This window comes from Gopherus evgoodei, chromosome 15 (genome assembly GCF_007399415.2).
Source record: "Gopherus evgoodei ecotype Sinaloan lineage chromosome 15, rGopEvg1_v1.p, whole genome shotgun sequence".
Lineage (NCBI taxonomy): Eukaryota > Metazoa > Chordata > Testudines > Testudinidae > Gopherus > Gopherus evgoodei.
In genome coordinates, this window is record NC_044336.1 from 12,114,487 (window position 1) to 12,120,386 (window position 5,900).

At 49.1% G+C, this 5,900-nt stretch overlaps 1 pseudogene; it reads right to left on the reverse strand.

Moving 5' to 3' along the window:
• Positions 1-2,147: 2,147 nt before the first annotated feature.
• Positions 2,148-3,838, reverse strand: LOC115635576 (annotated as a pseudogene).
• Positions 3,839-5,900: the final 2,062 nt, after the last annotated feature.

Genomic DNA, 5,900 nt, shown 5'->3' on the forward strand with positions numbered 1-5,900 from the left:
TGGACATGTTACTGTCTGGCCCAGCCAGCTCAGAGCTGTGGGCCATTGCTCTCTCTCTCTTGTACCAGCCTCTGTGTTCTGATTTGCTTTGGCCTCAGGAAGTTTTACATTCAGCCGCACTTTGGAAAATGAGGCCAGGTGATCCCATCGGTCTCAGAGAGGTGTGACCTGTGTCTCCCAGCTTGACTGCACTGGGTACAGCGGACCTGGGGCGTGTAGCAGTTTGTCACCTTCCTGTTGCAGTGTGTGGATGGCCGGATTTCCAATTAGGCACCGTAGGCATGTGCCTAGGGGTGCTAGCATTCTTGGGGCCCCTAAAAGTGGGTTAAAAGTTAATACAGTAGAACCTCAGAATTACACACACCTCAAGAACGGAGATTGTCCGTAACTCTGAAATGTTCCCTATCTCTGAAGAAGAGGTTACAGATTTCAGCCACAAGGGAGGCTAGGGCTGCAGCCGTGGGCTGGGGGCAGGAGGGGTGGGTCAGGGCTCCAGGCAGGGGGGAGAAGAGTCAGGGATTCTTACTGACAGGGCTCCAAGCAGGAGGGACTCAGGGCTTCTGCCCCACAAGAGCACTGGGGCTCAGCACTTTGCTCCCCCCAGGTCTGACTTCAGCTCTGCTCCCAGTTTTAGCTTCACACTGGGGCTCAGGGCTCCCCATGGATCTGCTCCCTGCTTCAGTGGGGGGAGCGGGAGAGACACACCAGGGCTCAAGGCTTTAGCTATGTAGGGAGCGCTGGAGCTGAAACTGGTACTTCCCTCATAGCTAAAGCCCTGGGCCCCAGCAACCACCGCAGGACTGAAGGCAGGAACAGAGCTGTGGGGCTGAAGCCGTGAGCCCCAGGGCCCCCTGTGGGGCTGAAACTGGGAGTGGAGCTGTGGGGCTGAAGCCCTGACCCCAGCGCTCCCCCAAGTCTAAAGCACTGAGCCCCAGTGTTCCCATGGGTCAGAAGCCCGGCGCCTTGACCTCTCACCTCTCCCCAACAGCTGCAGCCCCACCCCCCCAGTGGCTGAAGCCGTGAGCCTTGGGGCTAAAGGCCAGAGGCAATACAGTATTTATTTATTTTATTTATTGATCTGCGCTGCTGCCTGATTGGTTATTTCTGGTCCCACAGGTTGTCCAGTTGCACAGTAAGTCCATAACTCTGGTGTTTGTTTGTATCTTTGAGGTTCTACTGTATTTAAATTACCTTTTATATTTCTTTTCATTTCATTTTTACGGAAAGCATGAAGGTCAGCTGTAGGCAGGGGGGCGCTGAAAATGCTATGCCAAGCGGCACACAAGGTGTAAATCTGGCCCTGAGTATGTGGTCCTTTAGTCTATTCACAAATAGAGGTATTCATTTTGAGAGGACTATATGATACACCAGAACCTATCTGGGTACAACAGTGATGGGTGTGTTGTGCCTAGACTCATGAGTCACCTGGCCATCTGTGAATCAGTGTATTGTGACGGGGGCCGGGGGGGAGGAAGTCTTTACACAGTTGTCAAGTGAAAGCAATATATGTACAGCCATAGAGTTCAGCACCCAGCAACTCCCATTGTGACACCAGATTTTCCCAAGAGCTCAGCTCCCATCATGCTGAGCCCCTCTAAAAATTGTGGCCACTTATCTAGGTGCCTATAGAGGAGCTGAAATCTTTTGGAAAAAATCTATCCCCACTTACAGACATTAAGCACTCTTGAAAATTCTGGCAATAGTGTATGTAAGAGGGAGGATGAATCAATGGAGCATACAGTAAATCACAGCAAAGTCTGCCACTTGCCTCTCCTCTCCCACTCCTTTTATTGCCTTCATTTTAATGTGTTTATGGTTTTATTTCAGCAGATCAAATGCTTTTTAATGGCTTCATTCTTGTTATACTTTGATATGAGGAGTGCTGTTTTGTTTGTAGCTGCTCACTGCCTGGTAAAACGTTAGTGGCTAAATTACCAGGAAAAGCCATAAAAGAGGAGGGGAGGGAAGGGTGGGTGCCATAAAGTACTGGGAAGCCACCAGATAAGGACAGTGTGTGGAAGAGAAAATGCAAACACAGTGATAAGAGGTCCAGCTGGGTAAGGATCACACCTGGTACTACTTTTCAGAGAGCAGAAGAAAAATACACCTTGAGTTTGCAATGTACATTTTTTTTATTGGCTACAACCTTAAAAAAAAAAGAACAAAATAAAAAACAGACAGTTCACAGACTGCCTTGCCATGTGCTCTATGATCCTACCCAAAGTACAAAATCAAACTACCTTGGACACTGGTTATTTCATTGTAAACTAAGCTTGTACGAAAACGTGTGTGCAAATGCACAGGATTAGGGGCTGTTGAGCACAGAACCCAACACAGGGGACTGGGACCAGTGAGAAGCAATACGGATACAAAGATGCATGTGTGCGCTTTCCACTCCGTGTGACAGAAGAGCCTCCCACGTTTGCTCCCCCTTGTACCACAGAGCTTCAGGGACATAAGGTATTTACTAACTCTAATGGTGGATGCTAAAAGGCTTCACAAATGCAACATGCTTTCTAACAGCCCTGTCTCTAAATATACACTCTCTCCTCTCTGCCTCACTCACTTGCTGCCCCCTCTCCACCCTCCCCCGTGTAGCACTGTGGAGACTACAGGCATGCCCAGTTCCTGCCTTTGGGAGACTGCTGCTGAACACTCCCTGTGGGTCAGTCACTTCCCCCTCTCCAGCCCCCGGCCAGCTGAGTCAAAGTGACTACGGCCCCTGCCTCATTTGATCTACAAGTTTAACAGCCTTAGCAGGCTGGGTAAGGAACAGGAGGGGGAAGGGTGCCACTTTAGTGGATGCAGCTTCATTTCTGTACCCAGCCCACCTGAGTTTCAAGTCCATCCTGCTTCTGCTGCTGCTGCTCCTCCTCCTCCTCCCGGCCTTCCCCAACTCAGCAGACAGTGCAGCTGTTGGTCTTGTTCATGGGTGGTCTGAGTGCGTTCTCCTTTGGGAAGGTCTCCCTCCTCCTGCGCAGTGCCGGGCTGAGCCGGCTGGGCAAGTTGACTTGCTGCAGCAGCTCCCTGAAGACTTCCACCACATTCTCGTTTTCCTTGGCCGATGCTTCCAGGAAGCGGTTGTTCCAGTCCAGCTCCACCAGGGACAGGGCATCCTCAGTCAGCACCTGCCTCTCTCTGTTGGCCTCCGCCTTGTTGCCCACTACCACGATGGGGGGGGACTTGTCTTCCTTCACCTCCAGGATCTCCTCCCGCAGGCTCTTGATGTTCTCAAAGGACTCTGTGTCATCCACTGCATAGACCAGGGCGAAGGCATCACTGTTCTGGATGGACAGCTTGCGCATGGCCGGGAAGGAGTAACTGCCACTGGTGTCCAAGATCTCTACCTTGATGGTGGCCCCACTCACCTCGTATTCCTTGCTGTGCAGCTCTTCCACTGTCCGCCGGTGCTTGGACTCAAAAGTGTCCAGCAGGAAGCGACGGATCAGAGCTGTCTTGCCTACGCCTGCCGCACCCAGGAAGACCAGACGCACGTGGTTCTTCTCCTTCACTGCCAGGGACATGGCTGCACGCTGGAGCTCCAGGGGCTTTGTGGGAGGAAAGTTACAAATCTCAACTTTTGCTGAAGCTTTGGGTGCTTCTGGTCTGTCTGCAACCCAGGGCTGCAGGGCTCCTTCCTCTGCAGCTCAGAGCCTGGTGTCTCCCTCGCTTTGCATTGATGAGCTCTGCACACTCCTCTCCAAGTTTGCTGCTGCTCTCAAGTCACCTGGAAACTTCTCCCGGCTGGATCTGGATCACTGCTGTCTCCACACTCCCTCAGCTCAGCTCACCATTTATTCACACTCCCCTTCACCATGTGTCATAGGCTTGTCCAATCTCTGCAGTTTGGAGTATAATGGGGGAGGGGGAGAGAAGGATGCTCTGAGCCAATCCGCTGAGATCTGTCCTTGAAAGACATCCCCAGACGTGGAAAGGCTCAGCAATGCTGTGCATCATACTCGGCTCATGCTGCTGCTTGTAGCTCTGGGGAGCTGGCTGCCTTTTAGCAGCTGTCCTTGTGTCTTCCTTGGAAATGGAGACTCACCAAGAACAACAAATGCCACTGAGCATGAGTGAGAGTTCTGAGCCTTCAGTGCTCCTCTGTGCTGTTGGGGGATTGTGTGGGGACAGACCAGGGCTTATTTTAAATTATCTGCTGAGTTTCTGTGACTATTTGCTTTGTCGCTTGTGTGCTACCAGGTGGTTGTGAGTATTGAAAAAAGATAAAAACAGCCTCTACCTGCATCCCTGCCAATTTCTATTCCCATGCCCCGGAATTGTATCATCAACCTAGAGAAAGCAACTGTAGCTGCTCCTACAGCATCAAATGCCACTCCTCGCCCCACACCTGCAATGCATCCCAGAGCATGATTCTGCCAAAGCCTTGATTCAGCACCAGGATCTAGCCAAATGTTGACTCGATCCAGAGCCCCCACATTCTAATGCCTATCTAGAGAACAGGGGTAGCCCATTCCTCATGCTGCAAAACATTCTGGCCCGTGGTACATGACTGTGGCAAAAACCCAGATGGGGCACATGGATCCTGCCAGATCCACCTAATTTTTGGTCCTCACCCACCAAAATATACCACATGAGCAGAGAACAAGTGCAGCTGTTTCTGCTGATCAAAACATTCTGGACACTGATCCATCACAGTGCATAACTGTCGCAAAACCTGGATCCTGGCGATATTTGGCTCAAACCCCAAGTTGTTCACTCCAAATTAAAAAGCATACGTAGCCACTCCTGCTCCACTGGAAAACGCTGTACCCTGCTACATCCCAACCCAATTGTACTGGAAAAACACACATTTGGTATCTAGAGCCAATTTTTAACCCCCAAACTCTGTCTAAATAAACAATTGTACCAGCTCCTAGTGCATCTAAAATTTCACATGCTTTAAAACTAGAGCCGCAGCACTGCAAGCCAATGTTTCTGGCCCCTGGATTATGCTGGATCCAGCTTGGTTTTTATTTTCTTTTTATCCCACCCCATAAAATTCTACCAGATAAACAAAGAAGTGCAGCTGTTTTCAAGCTCCTGCAAAAATCCAGACCCTGATGCATCCTTAGTAAATAGCACTACAGCAATCCCATCCCGCACCTGGAACTTCTAGGAGAGTGTGAGAGAGACAGATGCTGAGCTAGAGGCACACTGCCTTTTTTACACACACTCATGTAAATGCACATATTCTTTCTCTCCCTTTCAATCTGTCCTTCTACATTTCCATATTGTGCCCATCATTATAGCATCTGACTGCCTTTCCTTCTATGAATCACAATGTTAACTTACCAGCTCTGGACTTTGCAAGGAATCTAGTCCACCCAGCTCATACAGAAGAGAACAGTCACAAAACACTTGCTGTAAAGTTACATACCCAATATTCTTGCTTAGGCTTTGGAAAATGCTATTTAAAGTCTGGACTTTTTAAAGAAAAACTTTGGGTTATGCACCTTTGTATTTATTGCAGCTTTTAAAAAAAATACAAAGGGAGAAGATTAAATATATTCCTTTATCATTTCTCCTGGTTGGGTGTAGGACATAATGCTGTATATCTCGGTCACAAGAAGATCCCGGTGAGAACCTGATGAGGATGTATAGTAATTGCAATCACTGCACAGCTGTGAATTCACAACCCCTTATTGAAAATATGTGGTTTTATAACAGTACTGTGCACTTGCACAGTGTCTTCCATCCAAGAAGCTCCAGGTTTTATATTTGTTCAGCCTCATGGCACCCAATGAGGTAGGTAAGTATCATGATCCCTCTTTATGGGTGAAGAAACAGAAGCACAGAAAAGTTAGAGGACCTGCTAAAAGTTAAACAAGGAGTCTCTGGCAGAGAGGGGAATAGAACCCAGGTCTTATGACTTCCAGTCAGGTCACTAAACCATAAAACCA